Source organism: Ailuropoda melanoleuca, chromosome 3 (genome assembly GCF_002007445.2).
Source record: "Ailuropoda melanoleuca isolate Jingjing chromosome 3, ASM200744v2, whole genome shotgun sequence".
Taxonomy (NCBI): Eukaryota; Metazoa; Chordata; class Mammalia; order Carnivora; family Ursidae; genus Ailuropoda; species Ailuropoda melanoleuca.
The window spans coordinates 133,440,379-133,454,990 of NC_048220.1; the positions used below are offsets into that span (position 1 = coordinate 133,440,379).

At 39.1% G+C, this 14,612-nt stretch overlaps 1 protein-coding gene across 6 annotated transcripts in view; it reads right to left on the reverse strand.

Annotated features, from left to right (window-relative positions):
- The window catches only part of LOC109490427 (E3 ubiquitin-protein ligase RNF167-like), a 136,122-nt gene that overhangs the window by 22,136 nt on the left and 99,374 nt on the right, over window positions 1-14,612 (reverse strand). The gene's annotated exons all lie outside the window — the stretch shown is intronic.

The following is a 14,612-nucleotide window of genomic DNA, read 5'->3' on the forward strand; positions in this document are numbered from 1 at the left end:
AGGATTTCTCCCATCTAGTTAGCACACCCATCACCCAACCCTCAGCTTTTTTTCTGAAAATACGAATGGGTAAGAGCTCTGGCCAATTAACCTTACTTGGCTAGGACTTACCACTTACTCTGAGTCACGTCAAACCAACACATGTGTTAGGCATCATCTGTGTGGAAAGAGCAAAAGGAGCCCCACTTTGAGGAGACTCTGCAAGCTAAAAACAAAACCTTCATGGGGGCCAAAAGATCATCGTGTACATTCTCTCTCTAATAGAATACATTTTAACATTCTTCTGAAAGACAAAAATTATTTCCCAGATTTGCCATTAAATTGTGTTTAATAGGGCACCTGGGGGCCTCAGTCCGTTAAGTGTCTGCCTTCTGCTCAGGTCATGATCCCAGAGCCCTAGGAACGAATTCTGCATCAGGTTCCCCCCTCAGTGGACAGTTGGCTTCTCCCTCTGACCTTTCCCCCTCTTGTGCTCTCTCTTTCACTCTTTCTCTCTCAAATAAATAAAATCTTTTGAAAAATTCTGTTTTAATAAAATATTATTCTGAAAGATAAAAATTTTGCCCAAGAAGTTATTACACAATCAACTCATGAAAGTGTTACGGCAACAGCAATGACAATGATGCTAGGGCAGTGACTTAGAAAAAGATACAGTCAGTTCCTTTTATGAATGATTGTTTTGAAATGGAAATTTTGTTCTGCCACAATTGATATGTTAGGGGAAAATTGGAGCGTAACAAGGGTCTTGAATTTCTGAGTTGCTTATAGTTTCCATCTGCAAGAAGCACTAGGTGAAAGCAGAAAATCTAAACTGAACTGAGCTGAGTGGAAATACAGAAAACTCATAAACAAGCATCCACCAGCTCCCTCAGTTTACTCGAGGGTTCGGAGCCATTCCCCATCTGCATGATAACCTTCCCACGACTTCAGAATAACTGTCTTTCTACCACTTCACGGGTACACAAGCTATAACAAGTCTACAAACAAACTTAAGATTTAGTGCCATGTTTATTGTATTTATGCATCGTATATGTATTTATGCATTTCTTAGCCCTTTATTATGTATGGGATCACACTGCCTGTTTTATCCAGTTTCTATCTTTTTATGTGTCAGTGATGAAGATTTTGAGTGTTACACACCCTAAGCTTCATTTTCCCCACAAACTCTTTGTCTTTTATTTTGTGTGGTTTTGCATAGGAGGGTGACTTTTAGGAACATGTATGCCATGTTGTAGCAGAACTGACTGCCTTTGTACTTTTCACATGTAAGGAAAGTTTATCAAAATAAAAAACATTGAACGACCCAACAACATGCTGTAGAGTGCCGGGTAACATAAGGAGGTCCACTCGTTACTCACATCAAGGACGACTCACTTATGTCACTGAGAGATCTTGTTCCATAATGATCATGTGTAAATTAGATCCACAGCCTGAGCCCAGACACATACTAGAGCAGGACTCAAATATAACCCTAAATGTCATTGTGTTTTTCCTGATTCCGGTAATTCAACTTTTCTGAAGAAACTCCTTGAGAAATAATTTGTACTATAAACATCAAGATAGGAACAGAAGTATGGATTGGTGAAAACAAAGGCTTAAAATTGAGTTAGTGCCACTAAAGTGAAATTGGACACTTTGATTCATGTTTCGTTACTGAACAGAATGGAGCCATTTGCAAATTCCCCATTCACATGTATTTGCAGAATTTAGTTCCTAAAGTTACATTTTATGCAACACAACAAGTCTAAGGGCTTATGCCCTTTTTCTGCTTCTTTATCTTGGGTACGAGAGAAAAAATCTGGCAACTAAACAACTAGTCTATTTCTTGTCTTACTAAGAACATAATAATATCTTTGTTGGAAATTATAAGGTGATGGTTACTCTAAGGACAAAAGTTGAATTTGTTAACAAAATCTCTCTGAAACCAGTGATACAACCACTCTGAAAGCTATTTACATGTTTATTTTTCTTTGGGGGAGGTGTGTAGTGCTTTTAGAAATAAAATTTTGTTTAAATTCTGTCAGAATATGACAGAAAAAGAAAAATACGGGCATGCCTGTCAATTAAGATGGTCATTAAATGTTTATAAGAAAAACATTTCTGTGCTCCAATTTGTTCCCTCCTTTTAGAAAGAAGGGTAGACTAGACAACAAGATGCAAAGTGAAAATTTCACCTTCTCTGCTGGTTCCATCAACCAGAACAGGACTGGGCTTTCCAGAAAGAATTAACCAGACTCATGTGTCTAGCCTTTTCTCCAAGACTCAGGCATCCGTGTCTTTAGTTTATATTAGGTCTAACTAACACCATCTTGTTCTCAACAGAACAGAAGTATCAGTCCCCTGCATTTGTATTGGCCCAGGGCCATGGATCTGGGCACAATGAGCATCGGGGTAAATTCTTTATACCAATAGGTCAGTATACTACAGCCACCCCAGCTGAATCCACACCAGTGATCTTCTCCCTAAGTGTTCCCATTCCAAACTCACGCTGGTTTTTCCTGTGACTAGAAACTTCTCTTGATGTTCAATTTCTTTTTTGAAGACCTTGTCACTTCCAACCAAAGGACTCAGTAATTGCCACCATATCCTGCCACACCAACAATGACCAGGATTTGTCTCTTATTGTCCACAAGCAAAAATTAAGTAGTCATCAATGAAACAGGAAAAGAAGAAAATAAGAAGAATAATAAGAAGTCGTCTTGATTTTTCAAGATCACATTAAAGGCCTAAACCTAAAGGATCTGATGAGTATCAGAGGGAGTTCATTCATAAATCCAAAGAAAGAGGGGCACCTGGGTGTCACAGCGGTTAAGCATCTGCCTTCGGCTCAGGGCGTGATCCCGGCGTTTGGGGGTCGAGCCCCACATCAGGCTCCTCCGCTAGGAGCCTGCTTCTTCCTCTCCCACTCCCCCTGCTTGTGTTCCCTCTCTCGCTGGCTGTCTCTACCTCTGTTGAATAAATAAATAAAATCTTTAAAAAAAAAATCCAAAGAAAGAATATGATGCTCCAAGGTGGGCTGGGTGAAATATGGAAGCTGCAAAGAAGAGATAGAAAGGTATACATAAGCTACTCATGAAAGCATTTGAGCAAGCAACAGGCTTAGCCTGTAGAACCAGAATACTATAGCCCACTGTCAAGATCTTTCTTATAGTGGTGGGAAAAAAAATCTAATTTAGCCTATTGACAGGAAACACTGCAATATGTCAGACTAATGTTCTACGTTCTGATGCAAGTATCCTGATCAGAATTTAGCTTTCCTTACAGGCCAACCTACAGGGAGAGGACATTGAGGTCTTGAGTATTCTGGTTCCTATGACAATTACATTTTTCATGGCAAATGGATAAATTTACTATGTCTCTATATCAGCCTCAAGATCTGAGTAGTTTCCATGATACAATCACCAATACACAAATATAGACCTCCATTCAAATGGTTTCTTCTCTGGGAAATTTTACTGCTGGAGAAGCCAAGAGATTTTCTTCCTGAGACTGTACCCATGGGGCTCTGCCCTGTGGCCCTCCTCCTTTATCTCTTCTTTGTTCTGTTAGAAGAGCTTCCCTATTTCCCTCCCTATCTGAGTGCCTTCCTAAGGATTACTTCTCCCTTTTGGAGGGACTCACCAAGACCTCTTCTTCAGTGTGCCATTCTGCTTTCCAATGCTAAGAAAATGGATTTTCCCACATCTCCATTAATTAGGTAGTAAGAGCATTCACTTAGTGGAAACATGAAAAATAAAGATGGAAAGTCAAATTTTGACCAAAAAGTAGAGGGTTCTTGGAATTCAAACACTACTAGGGACCACTGAGAAATGTATAAGCAGGGTCACATGATGGAATGGGTTTATGGAAATTACTCCAGGGTCAGTATCATGGGTATGCCACCTGTGCAGTCAGCCACACAGGCCCTGGGCTCAGAGAGCCCCACACATGCTCTAACGTCCTGTTCTTGCCAGGTTGAAATTTTTAATTATTTTCCAATTTGGGGCCCTGCATTTTCATTTCACACTGGGTCCTTCCAATATGCAGCTCTTCCTGCCAGAGACAGACGGGTGCCCAGCCCCCAGCAACACACCTGGTACATATAGTTACAGATTTGTTAAATGAAAGAACAGGTATTTTCTCAATAAATTGTACACAAGGAATTGAAAAGGGAAGCTGTCAGAATCCAGAGGCCTCTTGCAGATGGCCCAGTAGAAGGCAATGTGGCCTGACCGAGGAGAGGTCTTGAGAAGTAGTGGTGAAGGCAGAGAACACTGAGTATCAGAAGACACAGGTTCTAGAAGCAAAGTTCTCACTACAACCCAAGTCAACTTTCTGAGGTCTGATTTCCTCACAGGTAGCTAGGATGACCTCCAGCCTCACTGGAGACTTTTCTAATAACATTTGAGTATAGTCTCTGAAAAAGGTAGCTGTGGAAGATATTGCAAAAAAAAAAAAATATATATATATATGTATGTACATATATATAATATGTACATATGAGTATATAGTCATTTTAAAATATATAAAATTTGAGAAATAAGGAGGTGAGGCCCACAGAAAGAGGAAAGAAACCAAATTTGCCACAAGAAAATAAATAAAGCTTCGGGACTAGGTCAAATCCCCACCTAATGAGCAGTTGACCCAACCCAAGGAAAGCGTCCAACAGAAAAGAGGCACTCAATAAACTGTTTCTTGAACCGAATGTTTTTTTTGTCGAGCATTTAACAAAAGCTACAGTTACAGTTTCTGGTCCCAGCTTACCACACACTTTCTTTCTCCCCTCATTTATAAGTCCAGAGCAATCTATTATTTATGGTTTGGGCTTATTTACATTTAACTCACTAAAATGTTATTTGTGAAGAGATAGTTGATGCTTGAGAAGATTTGTGAGGCTCTTTAAAGAATATTTATTGTTAGAACTCATGGTGTAATGTGATGCCAAGTCCATAAACACCGCAGACCTACAGTCTAAACTTGGCACTGGGTCTTTCTGTCTCAAAACGGCCTTGAAGTTGGCAAAGGGTCCATCTCGGCCTTGAGTCTTCATTAATGTCCAAAATGCCTTGAGGGGGATAATAAATATTAATATGTATAGGGCAAAAATTACTGTCGACTAGATATTGAATTTGGTCTGTGGTGTGGAAGCCATAGGCCCTGTTAAAGCTTGTTGAATATCAACGTTTGTGCCTGCCCAGATTCTGCTAGTCCAGATGAAGTTTTCTGGCCATGTTAAATGTACCGTTGACAACAGAAATCCAAATGTAAATGTATGGTTCTAAGCCTGGCTGTTTAATCAAATCCTGATATCCCCATAGCTTTTTCATTTCAAAATACACATTCATAACTACTAATATATTGTCGATATTTCCAATCTGCCCAGTAGGCTCCATAACTGTTTTAGAAACCAGCGCTAAGTTTTACATCAAACATCTCAATGATTTTTTTAAATGAAAGTTATTAGTTTCATACAATCAAATCAAATCTTAAAAGTGCAAGAACACCCAGAGTCTATCAAGCCTTCCATTAGGAAATGTTCCCCAGTAGCCAATTATTATGTTTTCTGCCTGCTAGTGAAATGTTATTTCCAATTAAAACAAAACAAAACAAAACTCTGCTTATTCCAGACCATGAATCCAGTACTAAATATCCGTCCATCTATGCACCATATTATTGTTTGTGTACTTGTAATGAGCGTTACTGCTTTGCTCACCTATTTATGCCCGTTTCTGTTCATTCTGTTATTAATTTGTTTTTAAAATATTCTCCACTTTGGTACCATTTCAAAATGCCCTAATTAATGTTATTTACTTCTCCATCTTCATCATTAAAATGATTATAGATATGAAGTTCAAGATCAGGATTACAGGAAGCAATTTGGCAGATAATTTTCCTGCAGATTATGACTTCCTTCGTCCATCGGTGCAAAAGAGACACTGATCTTCCTCTGATGTTTCCCTCCCCCCCTTGCTGGCCAAGCATCCTCAACACTCCTAAACAAAAATCATACAGTACTCTGGTTGTCTTGACAACAGTGCCTTTTGTGACAGTACTCTCTCAGAAATGAAACTTGGTTTGGTTGCTCTATGTCTTGTTTCAAATAACTAAGAAAATATGTAGAAACTAAGAATAGGTAAGTATGTCAACAAACAGTGAGTTTGCGGGTGGGCGGGGGAGCACAGGGATCTTTCTACTTCTATCACTTTCTAATCACTAATGTTTGCAATTACTTTAATAAAGAAAAAAGCATTTATTCAACATTTAGATAAGAGATTACATTTCACTATGGTGGAAAGGAAGAGCACAGTGTCTTAAACTCACAGGAGAGAGATTATTATATGTGTCCCTACGCGCATGGTGCTAGGTTCCATCACTGTGGTATAAAATGAAATGCACCCATCACAAAGGGGCTGAGTACTGCTTTCAGGTAGCAATTAGAAAAATCATGAACTCCCTCAAAACTGACTGGTTTTGACTAAGGCCAGTCCTTCGAATGAATATAACATTCAATTTGAACCCAAATAAATGGACATGGTCTTATGGCGTTTGCCACTGTAATACCCAACCCCCGAGGCCCCCTGCTAGTACACAAGCTGCATCAGCTTGACTGTGCTCACAATAACCTGCTTCATCATGGAAATTGCCAGACTCATCAAGCTCACCATGGGCCACCACTGAAAAGAATATTCTATATGCTTAATTCTGTATTCTCATGCCCAAATGGGCAACAATATGATTCAGTGTTCCATGCAGAACTGTAAGTGTGAAGCCATTAAACAATAAAACCTTAGTGAAGCAGAAAACAGATGGCCTTTAATCTCAGCTCTCAGAGCCAATAAGATGTTTGATCTCCAGAGTGGGGGGTGCATCGCGGAGTGCACAAAGCCATTTATGGGACTGGAAGAGAAAAACACTAGAACATCTATTTTTATTTTTTATCTTGACCTTTTAAAATTCTGTTACCTGTGTGTTTGGAATGTATACAGTAATGCATGCATGTAATTTATGATTTTATATATACAGTAAGTATATATGTGTATACAAACGGACATATTAGACTATAAGTAGGTATGATGATAAGTTTTGGGGGCCATGCCCCTAGGATAAGAGTTCTATGCAAGAATACAAGTTTTCCAGGCACACTTCAACCCAAAGCTCTTTTCCCATCAAAATTCAAGACATTTACAAACCCCTCGCTGCCACAGTATTTCAGGACACTTATACACATTTGGGAGAAGCATTCTGCCCTGATTGTTGTGGTGGTGGTGGTGGGTGTTTTGAGAGCAGTCCTCAGGGGAGAATATGTTACATTTGAGAAGAATGACACTCCCAGTTTTCCACAGGATTTTGAATTGGCAAGTAAAAACAAAAATGGAGCAGTATAAAAACAGTTAGTGAACAACTTTATCAAAAACGGAGGAGTGATGGAAGTGGGTGGGAGGGAAAACTCAACCTTTGTGTCATTGGAACCCAAGAAAAAAATAGGTTGCTCTGAACCTGGTATCCATAATACCAGGAATCTACCAGATTAATGTAGGACACAGACCCAGCCAAGGTGTATCAGCAGATGATTGAAAGAAGCAAAACGACAACAAAAAAAGAGCCAGGTCACAAACTGCACAAATATCTTCTCCTAGACATTCTACTCAGAGGTATTTAACACTAACCCAAGAATATTGCAATCAGAATATCACACCATAGTTCCCTGCCATACTCCTATGGGCCAAAGTCGATGGCTGTCACCTGTGTCTCATTTTCCAGTAAACATCAGTTCTTGTCAAAAAAATTGGTCAACTTTAGAAATATTTCAAGTGTAATTAAAAGATATTTGAACTGTTGGCTCCCAGTGATATTGGAATCAGATTCTTGCATAGATAAGATAAATGGCACCTTTCGGTGAATTTCTGAAAAAGGTTCATTACCATGTGATTGAGTCACATCTTGGAGAATGGCTGCATAACTTGATGAAATATTTTTAAAAATGTGTTTTGCTCTACTGCGTCATTCTCTATTCTGCGATGCTAGGCGAGTGTATATGTTATTTATTTTTGTCATGTTTGGGCCACATGGAACCACAGAGCTTTGTCACCTCACTTCATCAGTTCCTCGTGATTTAAGCCAGAGGTTGACAAGCCAGCCTATAGGCCAGTGCTGTTCTGCCACCTGTGTTTATATGGCCCGCAAACTAAGAACGATCTTCACATTTTTAAATGGTTTGGGGGAAAAAAATCAGAAGAATAATAGTATGTTATGATATGTAAAAATTATATAAAATTCAGATTTACCAGCATCCATTAATAAAGTTTGATTGAACACAGCCATGCCCGTTACTTTACACGACGGCTATGGCTGCTTTCACGCTGTCATGTCAGAGCTGAACTGTTGTACAGGCTGATGGCCCCCAAGCCTAAAATATTTGCTCCGTGGCTTCTTACTGAAAAAGCATGCGGACACCCAATGTGAGTGGACTAAAATCTGAGATCCTGATTTTTCACCTCTCATTTTAAGTCAAGCTACTCTTGCCTTTTTAAAATCTATTTGGGTCTTTTAATAAATTTTCAAAGGAGATAAATTCAGAACGGCTTTACTGTGATTAGGCAGGAAAAGAAAGGCAGATTTATCTTACGTACCTAGAACTATTCTAATTGCCCACATGGGTCATTTGTTCTAATGCCCGCCTTTACCTTAATTAATTTTAGTGGGTAATTAAGATGCTAATTGATCCTACAATGGTGCCAGCCTCTGCAGCATTTTATCTGATACATCCTAATACCTGAGCCAGACCTGCCAATTTAAGCCTTATCAGAACGAGCTTGAGGACACGTTAAAGTGGAATTAGATGGGCAGAGGAGATATTGTGTTCCCCTCTAAACACCGGCATGTATCCCCTTTCCAAAATAGTATCCACACAAGGGGTAGGCCATCGTAGATTGAGGGCACTTTCAGAAATACTACTTGCATGAAATTATTCCAGAAACATGGCTCTTCACGTTGCATGTGATCTAATGGCACAGCAGACTATCACACAGCCACTCCATCTCTTTAAAAAAAAAATCATAAGGGACAAAAAATGGCAACAAAACAAACAAGATGTCACAAAACATATAGAACAGACATGGGGTTTGTGTCTTTTCTCTTTATGGTTTTTCTCTCGCCTTTGATTTTTCCCTTCCCAGAATGTCCTCTTCTCTTTCTCTCCCAGCCAACCGCCGCTTCAGCTCCGAGCTCACACCACTGCCATAATGATGTCTTTCCTCGGTTATACCGTCCTTATGAAAACGTCCTTATGAAAACACTTGTCACATGAGACTACAGATACGTTTTGCTGTGTTGCATTTTTAATTTGTCTGTATCTCCAGTTGGATGATTTGCTTTTTAGAGGAGGACCCATGTTCATTACGTCTTTGGTCCTCAACACCAGCCCAGTGTCCGGTACATAGTAAGTACACAGTAAAAAGTAGGCGAAGTGATTTAACATTTTCTCTTTTACAATTTTAAATATTTCTTCCAATAGACAGTCATTCCTCATTATCATTCCCACTAGTGAGATACTGATTGCAACCCTACTCACAACAAATATTTAGCTATAAAATGGAAAAACTGATGTATTTCAATGAAGTAATTTATCATTAAAAGATTAAAATTCTGCTTACAGTATCATAGTGATTAACCATTAGAGGGGAAATCAGAGTGTTCTCTGTCTCCCCTCCACCTCCCAAACCCATTCCCCAGGTGAATACCTTGCACATTGGTAGGAAAGCCTGAGACATCCACAGCCCTTTCATATACCACCAGGGCTGGTTAGGAGCTCCCTTTCTGCCATGTGTTGTGTATCTGGGGAGAGGCTATGCCATCCATCACACAGGCCAGACCATCTGCCTCCAACCCCATGCACATAGCCCAAACTGGGCAGACCCCGCTCCTGGGCCCTTGCCTCTCCAGGAAGGAGCACAGGCTTTGAGGGTAGATGGATGCTATTGGCCATGGTGACAGTGTCCAGGCTGGTCTGCTGGGTAAGTCCAGGCACAAGTCCTGACCCCAGAATTGTGGCTTCTCTTGGTTCCTGGCCATTCCCAGATCTGGCCTTCCAGCCTTGCTTAACTCCCTAGCAGTCTTCATCCAAAAAATTCCTAAGATGACAAGTGTTGCTTTCTCTGGCTCACAAACAAAAGTCCTGACTGATAAAGGTTGTATCAGGTAAGACTATGCAGACAAAGCTCAGATTGAGCTGAGTCTGGAAAAATGTCAATATATTTAGTGAATTATAATAATAAATTTTTAGTAATTATTTATTATTTCATTTCATTATTATAGTTTATTATTATTATTATAGTTTATAATATTATAGTTAATATTATTATAGTTTATACATAGTAATCCTTCACAGAAGCCCTTTGAGGTGAGGCGGTTCCCTCATTATCATCTTCTGTGGGTAAGAAAATGAAGGCAGAGAAGGGATAAATAGGTGGTGTAGGACCACGTGGCTCATAAGGATGGAGCTTGGCTCCAGATCCAGACAACCTGTCTTTATATTATTCATTATCAATAATAATAATAATAATAATATAGTCATTATTATTAATACCTGATATTTATCACTTACTATGCATAAGTGCTGATAATTTATTCTTCACAATCTTATATACTTTATAAAGTTTCTTTTAATCTTATGTATAATCCTTATTTTACAGGTAATAAAACTGAAAAATACTAAGATTAAATGACTGGCCCAATTTGCCATGGTAGGAATTGGCAAAACCAAGATCTGAACTCAAGCAGTCCCCACCCATACACACCCGCTGGCCACGATGGACTCCCAGCCAGGAGCTTTGCCACTGTGGAGACTCACGCTCTAAGCCTACGCTTGCGTGAACTAGCCGTGTGACTTCAATTGTAACTTAGTTTCTTCACCTGTGAGATGGGAATAATATTAATCACAACTAAGATAACATACAAGGCTTTTATGAAAGAAAAATAAGATGTGATTTTCAAGTGTTTCAAAAACTGCTATTTGTGTGAACAGTTACTAGATTTTTTTGACCTGTATCTTTAGAACTTTGAAAGGCTTTGCCACATTGTTTATTGTTTTTAGGTTGAGGTATCTAAAAGAAATGTATGCATAGATGAGATCTATTTATGAAACATCACTGAGTGCATTTTAGAGAGCTAGAACATTTCAGAATGCATAAGACAGCTCTCACAACAAAGAACTATCCGGCACAAAATGTCAATAGAGGGGTACCTGGGTGGCTCAGTTTGTTAAGTGTAGGACTTTGGCTCAGGTCATGATCTTAGGGTCCTGGGATAAAGCCCTGTGTCGTTGGGCTCCCTGTTCATCAGGGAGTCAGCTTCTCTCTCTCCCTCTGCCCCTCTCCCCACTCATGCTCACTCTCTCTTTCTCAAATAAATAAATAAATAAAATTCAAAAAAAATGTCCGTAGTGACAAGTTTGAGAATGCCTCGTTAAGCCCTTACATTGTTGTCATGTAGAACTTTGTTCCAGAAGAGACTTTTGGCTGAGAACAGTGTATTTCTGTTTTGTTTTGTGCTTTTCCCTGAATTGGCATCTGGAGATTTTAAAGGACACATATCCATTTGAGTTGCATGTGGATAATAGGGAATTACCCAACGTAATTGCTTTTATGCAGGGCTTCTTGCCCAAATGACTAGATACAAATGCTACAGATGAATCACTTGATACATGATATCAAATTTCAATCAGGCAAATTGAAAGGAAATTCAAGTGGGAAAATTATTGTTTCTTTCTGAAACATTAGAACAAACAGCAAAATATTCAGTAAGGACTCCAAGACGAAGGGAGGGAAATCATAAGGTGAAGAGAGAGGAATGAAAATATTTCCCAACTCTACCCCTGAAAAGCAAGAGAGAGGAAAGTAAAGCTCAGTCAAAAATAAGATTCTTCTCCAGCCCAGAAGCAACCTCTTTTATTCCAACCCCCAATTTCTTCTCTCAGTACACACAATCCAAATGACCAACACCGTGTCCGAAGCTCAAAGAGATAGTGCATCACACTGACTCCCAATTCTCAGTCCTCACATCCAATACATAACTGCTGAGATACCCATGGTGCCACCGCTGTCCTTGGTCCTGAGTCTCAGTTTTTCCATCCTCATCCCCAATGGCAGTGTTTGCCCCCATGTGCCATTAAGGTATGTTAATGCCCTCATCTACTTAGACCATTAGCAGGTACCTACTAAGGCTGGGGTCCCAGAGAAGTGTCTGAATATAGATAGAATGAGTCCACAGCTCACTGGGTGCACATAACCTCCACTAAAAACATATGAAAGCCAAATAATTCTTCCATGCCTGAAACTCTGTAACTACCTTTACATGTAAAGGTCAAGGTAAGCATCAGCATAATTTGGAAACTATGCTAGAGATGAATGCTGTATGAGTAACCTCTTCATTATCCTTCTATACCATATCAGATCGTATACTTGTAAGATAAGTTGAAATATCTTGAAGTCTTGCTTAAAAGAAATACATGATATTTTCTTAAAGAAATTAAATGCCAATACTAATAAAATTGATAATAGGAGAGATATAGTGTAATACAGATATCTTAAACTTCATTTGTTTGAAAATATGATTGTAAATAAAAAACTTTTTTTCTTTTTTTTTTTAAATAAGACTCTGCCAGCTTTATTGCCAGATATTAGATTTCATGTATGTATTTCCTGGCTCTGTGGAATCATTCTGTAGAATAATATGGCTATTAGGAACAGGAGCTCTGCAGAAGGCTACCCACCTTCCAAGCCTCCTCTGAAATTTCTGAGCTGTGTGATCTTTGACTTTCCTTAATCTTCTGCAGCTAAGTTCTTGTATCTGTCAGATAGGGATAATAATAGCAATTCATAGGTTGTCATGAGGATCAAGTGAGTGATTTGGGAAAAGTGCTTAGAACAAGGCCAGGCACATCATATTTCACGCTATGTTAGTGGTAGTAGTGATAGTAGTGGTAGGAGTAGTGGGGGTGGGGGAGGTACTAGTAGTCACAGCATTATTACTATCCACATTAGCATTCCTGTTCTCCACTCAAGACATCTTATCTTGCTGCCAGAACTTTGCCTCTGCTGCGGAAAGCACTTATTATGTCATGCTCTTCAGATGTTGTGGTCCATATCTAGTGAATGCTAGAGGAATCACTCTCTAGTCTGAGAATAGGACATTTCCCAGGTTGGTTTCTTTCCAAACATGGAAACAGGCTCCTTTTTCATTCCCTATTTACAAGTGGAATCAGGTGACAAATTTCAACAGGCTCTGCTGGAGGTCAGGGACCATCGATGGGGTACAGAGTAAGAGGAACAATTCATAGCTTATACACCTGGAAGCCTCTTCCATGTGAACAGTGATATCATTGTTCTCATCACACGCCCAACACTCCCTTCATGGATCTACTCCAGAGGTCTTCAAGCCAGAGTCTAGAAGCAGACTCACTCCTAACCACCAAGTGAAGAGATGCTTTCTACCTCGCCTCTGTTTTATGTCCTTCTCCCAAACACCTTTTTCAGAATGACTGACAATAGGGGCACCTGGGTGGCTCAGTAGGTTAAGCGTCTGCCTTCAGCTTAGGTCATGATCCCAAAGTCCTGGGATCAAGCCCCTGTGTCAGGTCCCCTGCTCTGCGGGGAGCCTGCTTCTACCCCTCCTTCCTGCTCATACCCTCTTGCTATCTCTGTCTCTCTCTCAAATAAATAATTTTTTTAAATCTTAAAAAAAAAAAGACCGACAATAAAAACATTGACTGTCCATGGGAAGCCTGATAACAGAATGGTCTAACCCTATAAACTCAAAAATACAAGAAACATCTCTTACTAAAACTCTCCAAATTTAGAATATATTCAGATAAAACTGGCAAAATAGATCAATTTGGAAGAAAGGTACACTTCAATTTCAAACTCTTACTACTTGGTATCCAAAATTCAGGATACGAGTAGATTCAAATAATTCACAGTGGTCCTTGTTATCTGAACTTACTACTGGAACTCTCACTATCCCACCTTAGAGGCTGAATAGATTTGAATAGCAAGGGATAAATGCATTATAATAATAACATTGTTTAAAGTTGGTATACCTTCTAGAAAAAGATTTTTTCCTTCTTATCTATGTTCCCCTCGTTAAGGTACAATATACAAATTTACTCAATGAAGCTGGCATACTGTAATACAGAACTCTAGAAAAGAGCACACCAAAGGTGAGAGAGAAAAAAACAGAGAGGAAATATAAAAAATAATAGGTCTCCAATGCTTGTTGTCTTTGGCTGAACGAGCGTAATTTTGGATTACTACTTCCTTGCAAATAAAAAGCTAAAGATAATCAAATGTAATATGTCATAATATATGCTCCTGTTCTTGTTAGCCTGTTCCTAAGAGAAAAAAGATTGAAAACTTAATATCTGAGGCTAAAAAATCCTGAATTAAAAAATCTTTCTAGTTCATTCTATTTTTTGGATTATATCTTTGATCAGCCTTTACCAAAATTAAGGTTTGGATTTATGCCATGTTTTGGATTCTTTCAACATGATTATAAAAATATATCAATCTAAGAATGAATATGGAAGGGCCTCATTTTGCTGAAATTAGCTAAAATGCACACCATTTAGAATACTTTTT